Source organism: Camelus ferus, chromosome 12 (genome assembly GCF_009834535.1).
Source record: "Camelus ferus isolate YT-003-E chromosome 12, BCGSAC_Cfer_1.0, whole genome shotgun sequence".
Classification (NCBI taxonomy): domain Eukaryota; kingdom Metazoa; phylum Chordata; class Mammalia; order Artiodactyla; family Camelidae; genus Camelus; species Camelus ferus.
The window spans coordinates 55,921,938-55,946,221 of NC_045707.1; the positions used below are offsets into that span (position 1 = coordinate 55,921,938).

General features: G+C 34.9%; 1 protein-coding gene across 3 annotated transcripts in view; it reads right to left on the reverse strand.

Annotated features, from left to right (window-relative positions):
- The window catches only part of TMTC2 (transmembrane O-mannosyltransferase targeting cadherins 2), a 481,539-nt gene that overhangs the window by 127,136 nt on the left and 330,119 nt on the right, over positions 1-24,284 (reverse strand). The gene's annotated exons all lie outside the window — the stretch shown is intronic.

A 24,284-nucleotide genomic window follows, 5' to 3' on the forward strand; every position in this document is an offset into this window, starting at 1 on the left:
ATGAGCACGAATCTTTGACAGTATGCCTAAAGACCAAAAACCTTGAAAATGATGTATTCAGCCTCACGGGCTCCCCACTGCTGATGTATTACAGTTCCGTCATTCTCCAACTCAAAATATAGCATGGGAGCCACACCTCGACAATCCTGTCCAGCCCGCCCCATTCTTTGGAAGAAACTAGTCACACTGAGGGATGCAGCAGCCAAGTCTCCAGGATTATTTATCAAGTGGCCCTTTGAGTTAGAGACCATCATCTTCTGCCTGTATCATCTGAATAAAGTTAGCAATGCAGTGAGTCCAAGTTAGATGGCTATTGTGACTGATTTCTCATGGCTAAGGGTTTAATTGAGCATCAACTATGCCCTAGTATGCATGCAGCAATAGGAACCAGACAAATGCACTCGCCTGTGGATGCACAATCTATTGAGAAAGACAAATAAGAAAATAAATGGTGCAGAAAATTACTATGACAGAGGACAGAGTAGCAACACCACTCCAGCTCAGAAATGGACGAGGGGAGGTTCAGAGTCCAAGTGACATTGGCAGAGGCTCGAAGGTAAGGAGCAGTTAGCCGGCAGTAAAAAGTGTCATCATCACTCTAAGGTATCAAGAAGAAAGAGTGATCCACAGAGAATTCACCGACTAACTCTAGGTTTTATGGTTAATAAGAGGCAAAGCCAGGACTGGAACACAGTTTCTCTGATCCTAAATCCCACGCTCTTTCTAAAAGGGGGAAAAAAAAAAAAAAGAGAGAGAGAGAAAGAGAAGATAATTCAATTCTAGATACATGTACACTAGGCTACGTTTCCTTTGGTCTCAAACTCTCCAGATTTCATATAACATAAACTTGAACTGATACTCTGAAAAGGAATGAAACGTCATTTTGGCAGTTCAGGATGAACTGGGGTCAATTCTGGTGCTGTAACAATGAAGCTTCTCTTACCACTGTTTTCCACATTTATAGAATTCATTCTTCATTTTACTGAAGATTTGATAGAGGGATAGAAACCCTTCACATCATAATTTATGGTGATGATGATAATGATGATGATGACGGTAGCTAAATGTATTTGACACTTACAATGTTACGTATATTACCTTACACTTACACATACTAACTTAATTTGTACTTATCAATAATCTTATGAAATAGGTGATTATTACTAGTCCCGTTTTAAGGATAATGAACCTGGGGCAAGAAAAAGTTCAGTAACATACCAAAGGGCACACAACTAGCATGAATTGTGCTACAATTCAAGCCCAGAAGTCCAAGTACAAAGGAGGAGCTGTATTTTAATAAAGCCTTCACAGCAAAGCCTTTTCCACAGCTGTTTAAAATTGATGGCATAGTTTGTTTACATGCTGATCGTATCAACAAAATTTCTGGTTTCTATGTATGTTAAAAACAAAAACACATTTTAATATACTCTCAAGCCAGAATCTAATGAGAAAAAAATTGTATTCATATTTCGTGAAGTTGCTTTACAATAAGGAAACTGACCCATAATATACACTGATGTGAAGTTAAAGTGTCTTTTGGGGGAGAAATTTAAAAAAATGCTACTGATCTCTAAATAACAAGCAGCAGGATTACTTTTATACGTCTGTGTGTCCTTGGCTATATGATAGTATTTTTAATAGAAGAAAATATTTTACTTATCATATTTCTCCTTCAGTGATTTATCTTTCAGAAACACAGTCACTGAAATTAAGCAGCCAATCAAGAAGGACATAAATTGGGGAAACAAAGCATAAATACTTGTCATAGTCAAAGGAAGACAACACATATGGATATACAAAGTACTGTTCACTCTAAAACTTAAATTCTAGGAGACCACTTTACTTCAGGAAAGAAACAATAAAATTCTCTCCCTCAAATCCTTTCTGCTTTTTCTTTTCACCTGAGTTTGATCACACGTTCTAGGAACGGCCAGTGAGTGCGCAGAATTTCTTATCCTGTGAGAGTGCTCCCCTAACAACCCTGTCTTTGTCTAAAATGCCATTTAAAAGAATCACCATAATCTAGACACTTGATAAATGGAAACCAGTCAAACCCGTGGTAACAATGGATTGGACAGAATTAGATGCAAACATTAAGTGCAAAAAGGCATACAAATCCCCAGCTGATACTAAATATTTACAGAGACAGAAGAGGAACATTTTTTTAGCCCAGTTGTTTCTCAACCAGGGGCAATTTTGCCCCCAGGGGACACTGGACAACTTTTGAGAACAATTCTGATTGTCACTAGGGAATGGATGCTACTGGGTAGAGACCAGGTACACCACTGAATATGTAAACATGTTAGAAGATAGCTCTCAAATCACAAAATGTCAATAGTGCTGAGGTTAAGAAACCACATTTAACATTTCATATGTACTATGGGCAACACATTTTTTGGGAACATAAGGTCCTCATGTCCCTGACAATCACATACACAAACTATGTAAAGATTAGAAAATGTAAGAAAGCAAACTACAGGGAATAAATTTTTTTTTAATAAAAATCTAATCTATCATTATTACCACTGATTGTTCTCCTTTAAATAGGCAAAAAAAATTTTTTCTAAAAATTAAAAAAAAAGCATGCCCTCCCCCACCTCAGTCAGTACAACCAAACAAAACATCAGCGGCTCTTCATAGAAGACTGCCCTTCATACAGAACTGTCAAAAAAGCTACGTATCTTCGAGTAAAGCTACCCTTCGCCTCAGGTTCTAACAAAGGACTTTAAAAATGATTGAAATCTGACATATTCAAAAGTTGGTATTGATAAAGCACATCAGAAGATTAAAAAGTATACTTTTCAAGAATACATATTGATTGCAGTTACTAAGCCAATGTTTACACAGAACGTGGGTAACAGAGGATGTGGTTTTACATAGAGTCATGTGCCTTTAAAACTAAGGAAATACTATAGGATAGTAGCTTTCTTTCCTTTTCTGATTCCACTAAAGCATAATTTGTGGTACTCCTACAAAATATTACACATTGAGAAAAAAATTACCAAACAATAAATACATAGTTTTTGAATGAACTATCTCATGGTGAAGACGGACAAGTAAACTTTCACAGTATAGTGTAAATTAAGCATCAAATGTTTGGGGAACCCACAAAAGGGATACCTTTCCAAGATGACAGGTCAGGTGAGATTCCTAGAGAAGTCAAGCATGCATGGAGTGGAGTTCCAGGCAGATCAAGCTTCCAAGTGCATGAAAAATCAAAGTTACAGAGGATTGCATTTTGATCTACCAATAGCAACAATGACAGCTTCATGGGAACTAAATGACAATCTACGTAGGAAGCAGTTTGCAAACTGAAAAGCTGAGGCAACTTAAATTATGATTATATTATTGAGAATATTTCAGTAATAAGCAGTTTGGCTACTCCCTGGGCAAAAATTCTTAGTAATCCAAATAAATCAGATAGCTTAATGCTTACAGGCAATGGTACACAAAATAATTTATAATCACCAAGGTCAAATTACTAACAAAAACATCATGTTCATTTTAAATTGAGGCTTTTTTTCTGAATTTCATTTTGTTTGATTATCCTTTAACACATACAGGTACTTAGAAACTAAGATTTCTTTCCTGAGAGATAAAATATTATGTATTTTATTTTTTTATATTATGTATTTTAATGTTCAATTTTTTTCCAAGGTATTTATGTCTTTGGAATTTCCCAACTGAAATTAATTAGCACTGGTTTGGCATCATATTTGAAATTCACATTCATCCAAATTTCCTAATCAAATTTGCTAATTTAGCTAATGACTCTAATAATGAGATTTTATATAATTTAATTGTGAAATGGCATTACAGTTGCATTTCTTCTGTTATTCCAAGATTTATGCTTAGTTTAGGCTAAGTTTATAACAGGGTATTTTTAAAATCTCTATTATCAAACAGAAGTGATAATTAATAGCATGTCACACTCATAACACAAAAATGCCCTCAAATCTTGCTTAATAAAATGGGTATCAGGCAAAAATCTCAAGTGACTATCCCAGTGGTAAATAGAATCAAAGTCCTTTTTTAAAGTGAAAACTGTAAATGAAATAAGTTACTACTGTTGGAATCAACTGCAGTAATTCCAAAGTTCAGAGTAACACAAGAGCTTAGAAAGCAAGTACCTAATATGCACCAGCCATTGAATAGGAACAAAGAATGCTGACCAATCAGGTTGGTGATCTTGGTCATGTGACTAAATTCTGTCCAACGAAATGAAAGCACAGTGGTCCGAGCACCTTCAGGAAAAATCCTTAAAGTGCAAGGAGCATGTTCTCCCTTACTTTTCCTCTGTTCTGACTATAAGGTGGAAGCCCTGTTCTGAGGATGGTGGAGAACAAACTGAATGGAGTCCAGGAAACTGAGCCTTTATAACAACTTTCCTATGATCCCAGGAATGCACACTTCTGGACTTCTTTTTATAAGACAGAGAATGCAACTTTAACTAGTTTAAAGTTCATATTATTTGGGATTTCTCATCACTTACAAACCAACCTCTTCCCTACTGATAAGAAAGCACATGTATTGTTGTTTTGTTTGTTTTTAGCTATATAAATTCATAAAAAATGTAATACCAAGTATGACTCTTACAGAGAATTTTAAGGAAAACTTATTTTAATTATATTTGAATGAATACAAAGTATGAGTTGTCTGGTTTTCAGTGATAACCAGCCCAGGTAATTGCCAAGTGTGAAATTTGCAATTAAAATATTCAATTAAACTTATATAATTTAAGAGCATAATAGGTGCATGAAATTGGAACTCTTATTAAATTAAATGCCTAGACATCAGAGTGGTCAGAGTTATCACTGTTTTCCCAAAAGAGTAATGACATTAGTAGCATTTTTTTTAAATAAAAGCATTTTAATTAATCTTCTCAATCCCCAAATAACTAGAAAAAAGGGAAACTCACAGGAATTATCAAGTGAAATAGAAATAGGTAGGATTTTCATCTCAGAAAAAAGATTCAGTGAGATGTAAGTGATTGAATTTGAGCTCCACAGGAGATACCAGAGAAAAAATTATATAAATTTTCTGGTCTCACCTGGCACTTCTATGGCCTTCAGGTCACCCTAGGATAATAGACTTTGTATTTGAGAACCAAGCAAAAGAATTCTCTCTACTTATATTTTTTTTTTCTCAGATCATAAGCTCATCTGTCCTCTCCTTTCCCTTTTTTTGAACTAGACTATTTCAATTTAATAGGTAAAAATGACATTTTTACAAAGAGGGTTTGGGGCAGAAAAATACTAAGAGAGGAAGGAAATGTATTTTAAATAGTTAACTTTTTACAGAAAACACAATATTTTAATTTATTAGAATAATAATACATGTGCTACAAAAAGTGTAATTTAATTGGATACTTATTTTAAATGACTGCTAAGTCATTATACATAATTATTATACACTGTATGTACTGTGAGCAAAATCAAAAGATGTCACTTCTTGAAAAGGTTAAATTCCACGGGGCAGGGTAACGAGCAAAATTGCTTCCCAGCTCTGTACTTTTATTGCACGAAGAAGAGTGGAAATGGAGATGCAGAAATAGACAACAACCATGTGACATGAACTAGACAGCTGTGCACACGTGATTCTATTACATAGCTCCCCAAAGCTGAAACCTGCTTCACTGGGTGGCACTTTTAAGTGTCACAGAACTGCCAAGTAGGTTACAGAAAATACAGTTAAGCCTCCTCTCTGGTATCTTTCTTTTGACAGAGACCTGTTTATTTATTCTAAATTGAATTTTGTTTAGACTTTGACAGGTGAATAAAGTACAGTAATAACATCCTACTTCATAAAGATGCTTCTTAAAAATTCTAAGCTGTCAAATATGGGGCAGTAGGCATCCAATCAAAAAACTGGTTGTGTATTTCCAATGCATTACTAAAAACTCTATCAATTAATATCAGGGAGGAAATGAACAAGTTGTAGCTTTTATTTACCTTTTTCATTTTAAAATTAGCTTTTGCTTAGGGTCTAAAGAAGAAGTATATTCTCACTATAGTACAATGTCTGAAAAATAGGTGAAGACATAGAGCATTCACTACAAAGGTGCTTCTCCTGAGTTAGAACCTGGACTATGACATCTAAATAAGCCTTTATCCCATATAAGCCCATTTCTACTCTGAAACAGGTCTTGAACAAAAGGCTTCACAACAATTATCTTGTGTAATTCTCTCAATAATACTGTAATGGTATAACTCCCATTTTACAAATAAGGAGTCCCAAAATCAGAATGGTTACTCAAATTCACGTAGCTAATTATTGTTGGATCTAGGAGTCACAGACTACACTGTATATTAATACATGCATAATTCACTTTACAGGTGTCTTCTGAATGTATAATTAAGGCTATATTTTCCTCTACATGTCATACAATAATAATAGGTGTGAATATACCTTCCTAATTAAAAAATTGTACTTAATAGGAAGTAAGACAGAGAATTAATACCGAGTGGTTTTATGATAGTTTTCTACATTATTTCTTTTCACCTTTAAAATTAGCAGTTTAAAATAGTATTACTCTTTTCACTTTAGAGATATGAAAACATCAGAGAGAGAGTTAAACAACTTGCCCATGGTAACAACAAATGGAAAGTCTGAAGATGAGATTCAAATTCAGAGCTGCCAGGCTTCACACCACAGTCTTCCCACGACCCCACACTGATCCATTGGAAACATGTGCCTATTCTTTGTTGAAACTTTAATAATTGCCCCCTCTCTCCTGCTTATAGAGCCAGTGCTGTTTCATTTTTGGTATCAATAAACTTCTTTCTTTCCAGATTCATACAATATATAAACATCTTGGATTTGCTTCAAAGGTGGATAAACTACAGCCTCCAACTGCCTCCAGTTGCCAATCAGCTTCACCAAGAAATGCATCCTAACCAATACACTGAGAGTAATAGCTAATTTTATGCGTCATTTTCACTGGATCCTAGGATGCCCAGATAATCTGGTTACACATTATTTCTGAGTGTGTCTGTGAGGATGCTTCAGGAAGATTAGCACTGTATTCGGCAGACTGAGCAAAGCAGGTTGCCTTTCTCAATGTGGGTGGGCGTCACCCAATCTGCTGAGGGTCTGGAGAGAGTCAAAAAAAAAAAAAAAAAAAAGAGAGAGAGAGAATGGGAAGATTTGCTTTCTCTCTCCCTGGGCTGGAACACTGATCTCTGCCTTCAGATCTCCTGGTTCTCAGGTCAACAGACTCAGCCTGGAATTTACACCAGGTTCGCAGGCCTCTGAACCACATCACCATCCTTCCTGGGTCTCCAGCTTACAGAGGGCAGCTCGTCGGACTCCTCAACCTTCATAATTGCATGAATCAGTGCCTTATAATAAATTTCTTTACTGTATATACATACTATTGGTTCTGTTCCTTGGGGAGTCTGATTAACACATCTCATAAAGGGGTTTTTCTTTGTGTTCAGGGCCTACTTCTCTTAGTGGAAATGTTTACCAGTGAGTGTAGGCAATATCCCCGCGCAGGCATAGCTGTGAGTAGTTAGAATCAGAATAAGATTAACACCTAAAAACTCTCTAGCCTTTATTATACAATTATATCAAGCTTCCAGGCATTTTATTTAATCCTTGCTATAACTCTAGGCAGCATCATAACACAGTCTTGCAGATGAAGTATAAGGATTAAGCAATTTGAACAAGGTCCATCACAGGACCAATAAATGGGAGATTTGAATCCAAGCCTGTTTACTGACAAAATTGATGCTCTTAAATATTTCACAAAGCTGCCTCCGTGTTACAAAGAGTTAAAATTTTTTAAAGACAAAATTTTTTCCCTCTTCCCCACTCTATTCCTCCCCCCATGAAAACAAATACTATTCAGGTAGGTCTATATGTATTTCCTGGGATCATAGTCAAATCTCTTTCAAATATTTCCTCCGCCTCCAGGAGAATTTTGTGATATAAAATAAACAAACTTAAGAACTAAAATGCACCTAACACAAATTAAAGGCATTAACCACCAATGATTGAACTTCAAACCCATACACAGACTTACTATTTATTCTTTGCTATTTACAGGGCTATCCACTATGGACGACTAATTATTATGTAATGTTTTGAAGGATAAATATTTATCAGTTGGATGAGGTACCATCACTGTGGAGGAAATTCACACTGGGATACAGGCTTAGGGCAAAGCCTGACCTGCTCAATGTAAGTCAGTGTAATTAGACTGCTGATTTGTTCATTCATTCATTCAAAACACATTTCGAAAGTACCATTACAGAGATTTAATGACTAGCTGAAAAGAGTGACAATTAAAAAGCAGGAACAAAGTTGTGTACAGGTCATGACACAGTATGATGCACCATAGAAATCTGTAGCAAGAAAACCTAACAAACTAGTTTGTTCAGGCACTTGGGGTGGGGGAGGGGGTGCAGGGGAAGAACATTTGTGACTTCTGCAGGAATCAACATACTAAAAAAAAACTACAAAAAAAAAAGCTTCAGGGTCTGATTCCATCATAGATATGGCTATAATTTGGGTTAGACATGCTCCCATGGGCATATAGTGATTTAGTGCAGTGTACTCACTTTAAACATAAATGTTCAACAAAGTGGGTGTTTTCTTTGTCCCTTAACAGCAGGGCTCTAACAAAAGTCTGCTGTTGAAGCAATAAATTATGAAAGGGGGAAAAGGGATCATGTATCTCACAGACCAGCAGGAATAGGTGTTAGGTCATACCAGCAGTTTCTAACTTAAGAACGAGCAAGAGGAGTTCCAATATGAAAGTGTGTGTCTATCTCTTTTGGCTTGGAATCAATTTTACAACCTAGAAACAATTCACGCAGACATCCGGAAGTACTTGAGGAATTGAAGGAAAACACCATTTCTAACAATGTTCCTGAAATGGCCTTTGCAGGTTTAATTTTGATGCTGAGAAGGGCTGCCCGTTCACCCAGCTCCAGGGTCAAGGAGAGCAAGGATCTTTTTGTGGCAGGAGTCATCATTTACAGGTTCTGGCAGCAGGAGAAGGAGGTGAATTAGTGGCTGGAGACGGGGAAAAAGCTGGAGGGGTGCCAAAAGACGCAAATGGAATGATAGGAGGTTAGAGATTGAGGTGCTCAGTGAAGAGAAAATTGGTGAATGCTTTCAGCAGCACTAGCTTTTCCTTTTCTTATCTTTTCTGTTCACTCCACCCTCATGTTTTATGAAGGTACCGGTCTTGCCCAGAGAAACTTCTCACCCCTGAATGCTTCCCATTAGTTTGTTTTTTTTTTTTCTTTTTTTTAGGACAGAGTCTAGAAATTGGCCAGCTTGTTTCTTTCCTCGATATCAGCTGCTGCTTTTGATTAAAGTTCCATTCTCTTTTCCAACCTTAAGTTTTAGGAGATTGAGCACACGATTTGCATCCCAGGATTGCACCCATCCCTAAATCTGGTCTTTGAAGATTTGGAGATTTTTCTAAAGATACTTACTTCAATAGGCAAAGATAGAGGGGATACACACACACACACACACACACACACACACACACGATAATTAAAACCAACAAACCAAAGGCTAGTCATAGAATATAAATGATGTTAAAAATTGGATTACCTCTAGATTTCAAGACAGCTTAGATTATTCCCCTAATCTGGACTTCCTTTTTTTTTTAAATTGAATTATAGTTGATTTATAATGTTTTGTTAGTTTGTCCTGTATAGCATATTGATTCAGTTATACACACTCACATATATACATATATATATATACTCTTTTTCATATTCTTTATCATTACAGGCTATTAGAAGAAACTGAATGTAGTTCCCTGTGCTATATAGTATGACCTTGTTGTTTATCTATTTTATACACAGTAGTTAGTATCTGAAAATCCCATATTCCTCTTCTCTGAGAAAGTGCCTGCCTATCATTTTTGGAGCTGGTCATCACCAGATGTGGTTCTACTGACCGCTGGACCTAGTTCTTCTTCTCTAGGTGATTGGTGATCATTTCCCCACACTGTCTTCCTTATATCAGAACAAGATAGGATCATTCCTCCCTCCTGCCTCTCATCCAGCCCCTATCTAGTCATTTCCAACAACCAGGGCGCCTGAGGCCAAAGTCAATGTATGGACACTATAACTGAAAGCAATGGAGGAGTAAAGAGAAAAGGCACCCTTAGTACTCTTTGATTCCACAGAGGTCAACAGGCGCAGAGGGAAAAAGAAAAGGCAGGGGGGCAAGTCTCTAAAATAATCCATGATGCACCCGTCACACATGAAGAGTTTAAGGAAAGTGGATGTACCTAAATCATGGACAGCAGGTACATAGATACATCTATCAAATATTTATCAAGCTTTTACTGTGAGCTAAGCACCATGCTAAGCACTTAGGATCTATATAAAAGCCCTGTCTTCTGGGAGCTTAAGTGTTAGAAATATACAACATAAACTGCACATTTGCATTAATTTGAGTATCACTATATATAGAACAGGAAATTATAAATTTCACTAGAAGGTGATAAATGTAATGTGAAAAGAGGAATTAAGTAAAGAAGAACAGGTGAGGGGCAGAGAGCGGTTGCAGCTGAAATAGGGCAGCTGGGGGCCCGCATACAATTCTTGGAGCAAGAATTGAAACAAGTGAGAAACATGAGATATAACTTAGCCCCAGTAATAATTTAATATATATATTATTTATATGAACAACATATAAGAGATAAATAAGCAGCAGATGACAAGATATTAATTTTTAAAATTCATTATCATCTTAATACCCAGATGGCTTCCCTCAAACTTCAATTATACCTTAAGCAACTTCTCCAACATAAGAGCAAAAATCAGATAGGCATTGTATACGAGAAAAAATAAGTTAAATGGAAGACAATGTTACTATATTTCCTAGTGTATCTAGGAAATAATTCTTAAGTCACAGTAATTGGAAATCTGCAGAGAACTGATTGAAACTACACAGATAACAAATTTACATCTGTTCATTTTTCTTCAGGAGCAGAGGGGAAAAAAACACTATTTTCATAAAGCAAAACTTCCTTCTGAGAAAACTGAAATTAATTTACTTGAAATTCTGCTGTATATCAGCCTGCACTTTCCACAGGAACATAATTTTAGGAACAACAACAAAACTGCTTCTGGTCATGACAGCAACTTTCAACCAGTTTTAAAGTTAAACCAAACAAAAGGCATTATGAAAGAATGCAATAATGAACTTCTTTATAAACCCATTTTACGGGCCTTCTAACACAGGGTTTCAAATTTACCTACTAGTGCTCTGGACAGAAATGACTATAAAATTAAAGGTCGTTTTAATGAGATTTCAGAAAAATGCCTTTCATCATTTTTCCATGGAAAATAGTTTAACTCTCTCTGTACAGTTAATTTTGAATGAATATTTCTACATGGAAAAGCATGATCCACACAGTGCCATTTTAAAACTACATTTATAATAGAAAACCTATAATACAAACAAGTGTATGAATGATTTAATATCCTCCTTTTTTTTTTGCCAGTCTCTAAAAAGATTCTCATTTCCCTCAATTTCACTTTGGGTTGCAGTGGGGAGGGCAAGATTTAACAGTTAGTTCCAGCAAGCAATCCTCGACACCGATACTACAATGTGTAGTTTCCATCGCTATAAAAGAAATGAGTGTGAAATTTTATGTGGTTTAATTCAATTCTATCCTCAAACATTTGTGAGTACCAAGGAGGTGTCAAGGACTTTATGTGCTAGAAACAAAGACATCAATAATTTACATCCCCAGCCCCCAAGGAGCTCCTAGTGTGAATTTCAACTCTTTGGCCATTGTGTCCATGCATTTTATAGGATAGAATTACTCTCTAGGATATCCTGTAGCTATGTGATGACAAAATGTTATTCTCTACTACATTGAGGAGAAGTGAATACTATTTCTAAGTTTCTAGACTCATGATTGATGCCACTATTTCCACCCCGCCCCCAAAGGAACATAAAAACCTTATAGAAATACTTAACTTCTCTATAGTACACAATCTTTGGCCATTTCTCCCCTTACTGTCCTAATCATAGCATCAAACATCCAGGCTCCTTTCCTTCCACCTCAACATAACTTTATGCTTCCACTTTCTCTACCAAGCTCCTTCATTATTGGTACTCCCCAAGATTGCATCCATGTTCCTTCTTTCATTTATCCTTATACATATTATACACACATACACACACACATACATATTATGTACAGTCAGTTTCAGTTTTCATACTTTACTCCAAAATCTACATCCTCTATCTCAGAATACTCTCGTAAGTGGTAGAAACACATTTTAGTTGCCTACTGGATGCTCAACAGTCATTGGAAACTTACGTAGTAAAAACTGGACAATTTTTCCTCTAAACAACTTTGTTCTTTTATTTTTCTTGTCTTTTTTTTATTATTAGGTTTTCTTTTGATTCAGGTTGATTTGAATTTGTCTTCTCATAATAATATAATCATCTCCCTTAGAAGAGATGTTACCTTAATACTTAACATTTTTAAAAATTCAAACTTCAAGCTACTCGAGGGCAAAAAATACACTCTCCTGGTCAGCTTACTCTCATCATCTAATACAGTGCCTATCACTCTGAAGCACTAATGTTTGTTGAATGAATTAATGTATCCTTATTTCCAAAACATGAGTTTGTAAATGTGTTCATATCTATAAATGTACTCAGAAAATGTGATTCATGTTAATCAAACTTTATCAATGGTCATTTTATCTCATAAATGTGTGAAAACTGGTGATGTTTGACATAGGTGTTATAAGAATTGGAGATTTTAGAGCGGCAAGAAAACAGATTTCACCTTGAGAACTTAACTGTAAAAATCAACCCACAATGAATCGGAGAACCAGTGTACAAAAATGAACTATGGAAAGAAGGTGGCTCAGAAGCTAGCAGGTATGAAGTGTTAACTTGTCTAACTGTATTAACACAGCTGAGTACGAAATGTGAAAGTCTGCATGAAAGAGCAGTGGTGTAACTTAGAACAAAGTCTATAAGTGAGGATTTACAGAGGTAAATGCCAACAGTACTCATTTCAGCACCTTCCAAGGAAGGAGGAGCTTCAGCCAAGAGGTTTCATAGCATCAGGCTGCCTTAGACTAATATGATTATAAATTAACTCACCCAATACTCTTTGGCCTGATGCTCTTATAAACTGAATGTTTTTAACACATGGATAGATTACATATGTTTATCAAACTTAAGATTCCCACGTAGACTTGACTGGACTGAGTCTTTCTAGTACCTGTGACAATACAGTGGAGGAAATTCCATGAAGACACTAGCAGAGAGGAATTTTCTCTTCCTTCTGTGTCTTTTTGTTATATAAGTACATCTCTCTGGGACTGATCACCCCAGGCAACTAGGCACCTCGGACACCTGAAATGATTGTTTCTTTCCTCAGACCACTTGCAGAAATTTACTGAATACTTTAAAGGCTGCACAATGAGCTTTCATGTTACCCACAATTTGTAACAATTTGTAATTTGAACTATTAATCACATATGATGCTTTACACCATAAAAACTGCAGTAAAAAATCTTTCATCTTGTGCCTTTTTCTGTTTTTAATTGACCTGGATGTATTATAACTGCAGCTTCTCCATTAAATGTCTGACTTCCTCTTTACCATCCTGCAGACGTCCAGGGCATCCTATATTAATTCTCTTGCCTTAATCTATCCTGGCATCTTGACAAGACAGATTTGGCCAAATTTCTTGACTGGCCATATCATGGCCAAAAATCAAGAATGGATAATTTAATGCTAAAATATATTCAAGAATTTACACGCACAAATGCATATAAATGGTTGATGAAGTCATTATGCATGGTTAATTTGCCCTAGTTTCAAATCATTGCTAATTTTTACTTTCAAAAATATTCTCAAAAAAGGCTGCACTTACATCTTTAGTTGATCTACTTGTCCTGTGGAGATGGCTAATGTTACAGTAAGTCTACAAATTCGAACTGAAAATTACTAAAAGCCAAATTTAAATAATGTGTTTCTATAAACAAATATCAGTTGTAGAGCAACTAATACATCTCAAGTAGGATTTCAAAGAGACTACTACTATTTTAAGAATCATGGAACATCTTATTACCACAGTTTTATTAAATCAGAATAGAAGTATACCCTTCGTATTTGCTATTTAATTTTTTTGATTAACAAACTAAAATATTAAAATTTATTGTGTTCAAAGATCCCCTGGAAGGTTATCCAGTTATGTAACATATCCATTGTTTCATCTTACCGATTCTGAAAAACAGCTTGGTTTCAATATGTTTGTAATAAAGAAAATTTTTCGGGTTAGGTGGGAGAAAGGGAAAGAGAACTCAAGTCTTGACACTAGATGATATATTTCAGAATTGTTATGCCACATGAGTATAGAGACAATAACCATGGTCTCTGTGAGAGAATTTCATTACTCTTATGGTTTTTGGACAGTAACTCTTCATAGATATATATAATGGAAAAAGTTGTGGGATAAATCAACATGGAGAGTCAAATATGTCAACATGGCCAGTAATGAGCTGGGAAAGAAGTAGATCAGCAAGATGTAACAGGTAGGACATGGGACAGTTGTCTAGCAAACTTGAACTTAGTTGATTTATTTTCATTCACTAATGTTGTCATTAATCATTTCACTTAACAGTTTATAAATTTGTTTGTTAGCTAATTAATCAACATGTCCATAGTTTAATTCATTCATTAGCTTATTAATCAAAATATACATAATTTAAAGCCCATGTGGTTGGCACTGTGCTTGGTACTAGAAATAGAATGGTACCTAAACATCCCCTGGCCTTAAAGACTGTAATTAAGGGGAACATGGTATCATATGTAAATATGATTCACACTAAAAAGAGCCAAGTGTTAGTTGCTATGGTGGCATCTGGGATGGGTAACTATCTTCCAACTCTGAAAATAGGAAAGGTATCGTCCCAGGAAAGTGTCACTTGAGCTGAAATAGGAAGGATGTACAGGTATCAGGTCAGACAAACGGGATGGGGAGTAGAGGTGTAAAGCGGTCAGAAGAGGAGAAAATAGTAGAGAATGTTGCAGGCAAAACAAATAATATGTGCAAACGTCTCCCAACAGATAAGAATATAACATATTTGGGAAAACTCCAAGAAATAAACTTCAACTAAAAATCAGAAATATGATAGAGCAACAACAACAAAAATTTTGAATCAGGCATATTTAGAAAAACCTAAAATCTAAACAATCAGGAATAACCAGTTAAAAATGTAATGAGGGGGAAAAAAGGGATCTAATTCACATTAGCAAAAATACTCTTGAAATCACTGGAATAAATTAACCTCAAATATATGTGAACCTTTGTGAACTAAAATACACAGTTTTAACGATGGGAAACTTAAAAATTGAAATAAATTTAGAAATACACGTATCTGGAAGAGAAACTTCAAGAGTATAACAGTGTCAGTTTCCCTCACTTTAACATATAGACACTGGAAAACCAACCAAAAACCCAACTGGACTTCTAATGCAACTTTACAAGGCTATGATCAAGTTCGTATTAAAGACAAAACACATAGGGATAATCAAGAAATGCCTGGAAACAAATAACAAGGATGGGAAACTCGACTTTTAAAATACAAAATTTAGTAGATGTTACAGTAAATAAAGCAGTTTGTTCTTGGTGTTGGCTAACAAAAGACCAGAAGAAAGCCCACAACAACGAGCCTATATTTACATACAAACAGTCTAGGTGACATGAATGTAAATTATTACAAAGATATTAGTTTTCATTGTGGAAAAAATATATATATATACACCTTAATACAAAAAATAATATATTCAGGGTGTCTTAAGTATATAAAGAAAAAAACAAAAATAATTCTAAAACTATTTTAAAAACATAATAGCCTTTTTAAAAAAATTAGCTGGTGAATGGTCTTCATAAAGACACAAAATACAAAGGGTTTAAAGGAAAGGACCTGTGGATTTTTCTTTCTATATAGAAATTCAAGTTATGTACAATAAAGATGATCATAAGAAATGTAAAAACACAAGCCAAAACTAGGAGAAAATATTTGTAGAACGATGTTTATATACATACATACATATACATATACATATACATATACATATACATACACACACACACACATACACTTTAAAACCTGCAAATCAACAAGAAAAACTTCGCCCAACAGAAAACTAGGCAAGAAATAGGAACAATTAATTCCCAGGAAAACTACCAAGAACCAATAAACAAAATAAACTCCTGTTTTAATTAGGCGCACAGATTAATTATTAAGGAACATAGTTTTGAAACCATCCCATCGGATATTTATGAATGCTGTCTATGTAATGGCTCCATTAGGAACGATTTAATGTCAGTCAAAGCAGGGACAGTCATGCAAGTCCTGACACATCTGGACACACACACAGAAGAAATCAATGGTGATGCATGTATACAGGGGAAAAGTGAAGTGTGCATGTATGACTTCCATGCTCTAACTACATATATAAATGCTTATTAAAAATGAGAAGATATATACCAGAGGAGAGGAAACACGTGTAATGAGTTTTATGCTTTACTCCATATTCTTCTATACTGCTTCAATATTTTACAAGGTTATATTCGTGTATTAGTCGAGTAGTAAAAATTATCCATTAAAACAAAATGAAATAAGAGGCCTTGCTCTTGCCAAGTGAACAGGAAGACAGGTACCTGTAAACCATCTTACCTTATTCTAGGGATTACTAAAGGGCCAGATGAGTTGTGTGCCCAGAACTCCAGTGATTGCAAGCCAGTGGAATTTCACCAGAATCTCTCAGTCCCATTCACTTTATCTTAGACACAGCAAACACTTCCCGGTGCTCCTGTTTGATAGCCTCTCCTGAATTCTCTATTTTGGGAGATGAGTTTGCTCACCTGATATTTCGTGGATACCTCCCCCCATCTCTCACACACTACTCACATACCCACATCCATGGAACCTGGCAGGAAACCTTATCCTGAACTGTAGCCATTTGGCCAAGGGTTATTTTCCCCTCATTTCTGCCAGTACCCCACTTTCATAGGCTTCTCATGCCTTGTTTTCAATGAGGCTCAAGGAATAGCTTGGCCTCATTAACAGGTAGTGAGACCACTTCCATTCTGTAAACTCTAATCCTTCTAACCTCTCAAGGGTTCTCAAAATCAGGCCCTGAATGTACAAATAGATCTCTCATTAGAACCAAATCTAAGGTGACAATCACCCTACATTTCCCTCACTGCTTTATCCTCCTAAATTACTTCCTCCCAAGACAGAGTTCTTGGCATCATGAGATACATGAACTCGTTGAAATTCTATGCAAAATTAACCTCATAAAGGTGCCTTTTACCCAACCCCCTTCTCCCATTAAAAACCACTGTCTGACTCTCTGCCTCTTAAACGGAAGCTCAATGGGCAGCTGTCACTGAATGAATTACGTCTCTCCAAAAAAAAAAAAAATTGTTGACATCATAACACCCAATACCGTAGACTATGACTGAATTTGGAAATAGGGTCACTACAGATGCAATGTGACAACAGAGGTGGGTCCCTAATCCAACAGGAGTATCCTTATAAGAGGATGTGAAGACAGTTACCCACGGAGATCATCATGTGATGACAAAGGGAGAGATTGGAGTCATGTAGCTGTAAGTAAAGGAATTCCAATGAATTCCACAGGAAGGAGGCCAGGAAGGATCCCCCTACAGGTTTCAGAGGGAGCGTGTCCTGAGGACACCCAGATGTGGAACTGCTGGCCTCCAAAACTGTGATCCAATAAATTGCTATTATTTTAAGCCACCTAATTTGTGGTACTTTGTTATAGCAGCCCCAGGAAATTAACATACAAATCAACCTAACATAAATGTGTTTGTTTCTGAAATGTCAAGAAAACACAGTTCTAAATATCTAATTCAAGAAGGCTCTGACAACCCAGAACTGTTTAGTGACAATGATGAAATTATACTTACACAATTCAAAGAATGTGGTTATTTAACACTGCCTACTAATCTTATCACTTAGGTGATAAATGGAGTTCCCTTGCTCTGACATGGATTTCATAATTCATTTATGTAATCAACAAATACAGGTCTCCTCTAGGTATGGAGAGATATAATGACCAGTAAAAAATTTCCACCACCTCAAGAAGCTGAATATGGATGGTAGTGATCATATTGCTTCAGTATTAAATAGGGTGTTGCTATTAACTTTAGACAGATAATCTTTATGTTGTAGAAGTATTTATTTATTCCTGGTTTATTTATAGGTCTTGTTTTCTGAGGCAGATGTTTATCAAAAGCCTTCTAGCATTTCTAGAGATGATCATAATTTTTTTCCTCTCTTGACTTTTTAAATTGAAGGAGTATAGCAATTGAACTGTTGTACTGAATATTCCACTATAAATTTGAGAATAAATCCCATCTGATAACGGTGTTTTAATCTTGACTATGCTGCTGCACCTACTGTATTAATTTTAAGACATGTCTACATTTATATTCACAAGTCTAATTGGCCTGTTGTGGCTCTGTTATTTATTCCTGCTTGTTTTTTGTTGGTTTTTTGAGTTTGTCATTGTTGTCATTATTCTTTTTGTGTGTGTGTGTAATGTTAAATAGGGTCAAGACCTTTTGCTGTCAGTTTTATCTAGCTTCACAAAATAAGTAAGAACTGTTAACTAGTGCAAAAAATATCATTTGATTAAAGATTTGATAGAACTTATGAAATGTCTTAACTTAGTTTCTTGCGGAGAAAATTCTTTAATATGGTTTTCAAATTTTTCCAAGGTTTTTGAATCAGACTGTCTACTTCTTCTTGGGCTAATGTTAATGATTTATATTTTCCCAGAAAAGTATTCATATTACTAAGATTTTCATATGTATAAAACTAACATTTTGTTACTTTAAGCTTCCATATTCCTGGTTGTAGCCCCTTTCTCATTCTCAATATTATATATTTAAGATTTTCTATTTTGTCCTATAATTTCCCTTGCCAGTTGCCTGTTGATCTGTCAAAGAACAAGCTCTTACATTTATTCATTACTTCCCATTGTTTCCCTAAATTCTACTTCATTAACATTTTCTTTTTGCTTCCTTCAAATTTATTGTTTATTTTATTGCTCCTTTTTTCCTAGTTTCTCAGATTAAATGATTACTTAGATTCTTAAAGAACAAAAATGAAAACTAACTTATAGTGCAAAATCCCTCTTACCCACAGAAATGATCCCCTTTGTTATGTATTGATTTAAATTACATTAAATTTATTATCTGCATTCTGAAATCTAATGCCTAATGAAATATTCAATGTTCTATTGAATTACCAGTTTAAATAGCAGTTGGAATAGACTGACTGGGCCAAATCTATAACAATGAAAGAACACTGAGAATTTTTCACACTAGAAATCAATTATATTTCAAATGGCAGTGAGTGGTGCAGTTAAAAGGTTGAAAGTCGACTATATATTTATAAAATTTGCCAGAGTAAATGACTAAGCAATGGTCCATTGGCTTTGTCCCTGAAAATTTATTATGCTTGAAAAGAGAAACCAACATCATAAGGCAGATCTGTTAAACCTGGTCTTAAAGTTACTTGAGTGAACTACTGAATGTTAATAAATTGGTAATATGAATAAAAGGCTATGTAATAAATACACTACATCTGTTGCCATTAATGGTAGAATTGGTGGGGGGTAGGTGGAATGGGTGAAGGAGGTCAAAAGGTACAAACCTCCAGTTATAAAATAAATAAGTCATGGGGATGTAATATATACTATGATCACTAGTTACTAATACTGTATTGCTTATTTAAAAGTTGCCAAGAGAAATTTGCTAAGTAAAAGTGCTCATCACAAGAAAAAATTTTGTAACAATGTTTGGTAACAGATGATAACTAGACTTCCTATAGTGATCATTTCACAATTTTTACAAAACTGAATCATTATGTTGTACACCTGAAACTAATAAAATCTTATTTGTCAATTATAACCTCATCTCAAAAAAGTAGTACTATTTTACAGTTTTACATTATATGACTATCATCTGTAAGCACAGGTTGAAGTGATAGCAAAACAATGTAATAATGAAAGGATTTAGATAATTCAAAACAATTTCTACAGTACTTTCTTCTTTTTTAAAATTAAAGTTCACCTTTATTTTGAACAAATTGCTCTATCTTCTTTTTTTAATGGAGGTGCTGAGGACTGAATCCAGGACCTTGTGCATGCTAAGCAGGCACTCTGCCACTGAGCTGTACCCTCCCCCCTGTAGTTCTTTCTTCTTGAAAGCAACTCTTGGCTCTGTTATGCAAACCCATGATCTTTCTAAAAAAATCTACAGTGTGAGTTTAGTAAACTCAGTAACTGCCATTAAAAATAACTTATACTTTCAATTAGATGTAATTCCAAGTATTTTTTTTTCTACATGAAAGGTGATTTGACTTAATTTTTTTTCTGAATTTGAAAGCTGTATACTGAGGTTCCACCTCCACCCCCCGCACCCTTGGTTTATTTCTGCCAGCTTGTAGCAGAAAAACTTCTGTTGCATGGATATACACTCAGAACCTCTCAAATTCAAACATGGGATCCTTTACTATTTGTGTGATCTTCCACAAATTCCCTCCGAGTTTCCTTTTCCTCATTCTGTGGGCTTCATTTGAAGATGAACTGTCATAACATGCGAAGGAACTAAGGAGAGTGGTTGTTGGCACATAAAAGTTACTGAAGAAATTGCTATCCTCCCAAATTAAAATTATTTCATTATTTTATAAGTAGAAAACACAACTGTATATATGCACCTCTCATATATAACTTGGTATTATTACTCCTGCAAAAAAAGTCCTTAAATTTAAAATCTTATAATGCATGTTCCCTAAACTTCAGATATAACCACATATCATGTATACTATTGCTTACTTTTTTCCAAATCATCCTTTTTTCTCTATCCTCTCTTAGAACATTATCTAGACATGCTGGTTATATATTTTTAAAATATAAACATAAAAATAAAATTGTAGGGATTAATTTAAAGATTATCTCTGGCCTCTTAGAATCATCTTGTGTCTGGCCAGTGGTGGTATACCTCACTTTAGTAATTATTGTGTTGAAGTTACGTAATGCTGTATGTCTCCAGGTTATATTTCCAAAAAATTTTTTAGCAATAGGATTTTTTTCCACTATTTTACAAAGCAAGTAGATTTATGAACACTGAATTATGTTAAAAAAAAAAAAACCTAGGTTACTGATTAAAAATTAAGTACAGGATATAACAGGAGCTTATGATTCCCAAAAGCTTCTCAAGTTCACTAATAAATACGGGTATTTCATGCCAACTAATATAATAGCTTCATTAATTTCAGGCTTTGGTCATAAAATGTCTTTAAGAGACAGAACTACAACCAATGATATGAAATGTGATTAATGACTGCTGCTACCACAAAGAAATGTTGTTGGGTTAAGTTTACTGATAAAACTGAGCAAAGCAAATATCTTTCCCTTTCAGAGATTTGAAATAGAACTAAGAGGAACTTCTGCATTTCAGAGAAAATTATATAATAAAAATAGCATATAAATCTCAAAAGAAAAATTTGTAATTTGTCATATAGTCTCTAATTGTCCATGAGAAAACCTGGTTCTTTTCCTAACTATGTAAATAAACAGAAAGAAAAGTTTGCTCCAGGGACATATGATACTAGACATATTTATGATATTACAGATTGCAAAAAAATCTATCTTGGTTCATTAGGTTAAGATTTGATTAAAAATCATTGTTAAGAATTCATCTGTTTTGAAACCTAATTATTTCGTATGAGAATTTTGTCCACTACATAAGTTAAAATATTCATTTTCATATTCTTTTTCATTATAGGTTACTACAAGATACTGAATATACTTTCTCTATGCTTTCATAGTTCATATATGCATCCACAGAGGAAGTTATAAGGTACAGCTTTTAAATGACAATGTAACGTGTATCTATCTGTCCAACTGAATAAATCTCTTTTCTCAGCAAAGAATAAGCCTGGATAGACTCATTTCCTTTCTCTTTTAACCCTTGCCCAACAAGTATCACCAGAAGGTAGTTAACTTTTAACCAGTGGCTGTAGATAAGAGAGAGAAAAACGAGTTCCAAGAAGAGATACTGGTTGTTCAGCTTACTTTCTTCCCCAATAGTGTATGAAGAATGGGCACCACAAGAAAACTGGCATCCCATATCACAGGACAGGCGGTCTCTTTGGTAACAGTATTTTCAGATGCAAACAATAACAACCCAAAATATTTGTGTAAATTTATCAAATCGTTAAGGTTCTTTTTCATAAAATGAAAAAACTATTAATCAACAATATAGTAACATCACATTATTTAGATTAAGAGCACAGGGGAAAGCCTTTGTTGGAGTATCTAGATATATTCACTCAAGTAAAGGAAAAGATGCAGTCTCAAATTATTTCAGGGAAAAAAAGATTGTCGTACATATGATGAAGCATGAAACACAGCAGAGAATGAATATCAGAGGTTGTGCAACCTGGAGAGGAAGTGCTCCATCTGAAGGCTTTCCAGGTTAAAGAGAGAAAATTGAACACTGTGCAGGTGAACAAAAAACACATGCTGACCTAATACAGACTATAGGCCATGAGACTGAGATCCCAGGGTTAAAGTTGAGGAGGTTAAAGACAAGGTAAATGTACAAACGGTAAGTTAAACTGAGCTCCTGTCTGCTTCCCCTTAAATATCAAGATATTTTGGTGTTTATTTTCATTTATTTTTAATTTTTTTCTAACATCTGTGCTTTTAGATTTAGCCAGTACAAAAGATTTAGATGTAACCAGAACATAATAAACAAATACTAAAAATAAAGCTGACAAAGTAGTTTGATACTGTCAATATTACATACAAGTCATTAAACACAAGCAGGAAACATCTTATTATGCCTGGTTCCTTCCTGCAGGGAATTGCTCCTTCTCCATTCTATTCCAACTCTGGAAGGCACTGTCAGTAGAGGGCTCTTATAGCCCCATGCCATGGGGAAGAAAGTAAGCTGAACAACTAGCATCTCTTCCTGGAACTCGTTTTTCTCTCTCTTATCTATAGCCACTGGTTAAAAGTTAACTACCTTCTGGTGATACGTGTTGGGCAAGGGTTGGAAGAAAAGGAAATGAGTCTATCCAGGCTTATTCTTTGATGAGAAAAGAAATTTATTCAGTTGGACAGATAAGATACACGTTACTTGTCATTTAAAAGCTGTACCTTATAACTTCCTCTGTGGATGCATATATGAACTATGAAAGCATAGAGAAAGTATATTCAGTATCTTGTAGTAACCTATAATGAGAAAGAATATGAAAATGAATATACGTATGTATATGTATGACTGAAACATTATGCTGTATGCTAGAAATTGACACAACATTGTAAACTGACTACTTTTCAATTTAAAATTAAAAAGCATATAGATAAACCTCTCCAAACACTAAAGAAAGAGGACACATGATCCCATAAAGGTCAGAGACCTTTTTCCAGGATTAATAGAGGCATTAAGACAATTCTTTCAGAGACTGACAAGAGTCTATAAGCATAAAGGTGCAGGAGTCATCTCATTAACACCGAGTCCCACAGAGAATGGAGTGAATCCAGAGGGAACCAAAGACACAGAATGAAGACAAATTCCAAAAACATACTAAAACACCTGGATCTCATTGTGTCTACATCTAGTCAACTCCAGGAATTTTCATGCTATGGGGCTTAATAAATTCTCTTTTGTGTTGAAGCAAGTTTAGACTAAGTTTCTATTACTTATAAACAAAAGAGTGTGATAAATATAAGAGACAACGAAGGCATTTCAGTTTAATTTGCATTTATCCACTTACATCTAAGTATACCCCCTATGGCTTTCCATTCAAAGAACAGATTTCTAGCCCACCCCCACTCCGGGATTTTTCTAATAGACACAGACATTCTAAATTATCCCATTATCTCAACCTAATCATTAGTGCCTTTGTGGGGAAAGTATTACCTTATTTGATAACACACCAGAGCTACTACATGTTCTATATGTACTTTGACACCAGTAGTTCTCTTAAAAAAAAAAAAAGGACAAAATCTATTATAATAATTAAGATATCAATTATATAGAGTATCATACATAACAGCCTTATTTTTTGAACCCAACTAAGTATTAATGAAGCAAACTTTAAAAAAAAAACCAAACTCAAAGCATTTAAATGAACTTCTAGGGTATATGGCATAGTACTTCAAAAAAATTTCAGCCATATCAATGATGTGGCCCAAAACACAGAGATTACAAA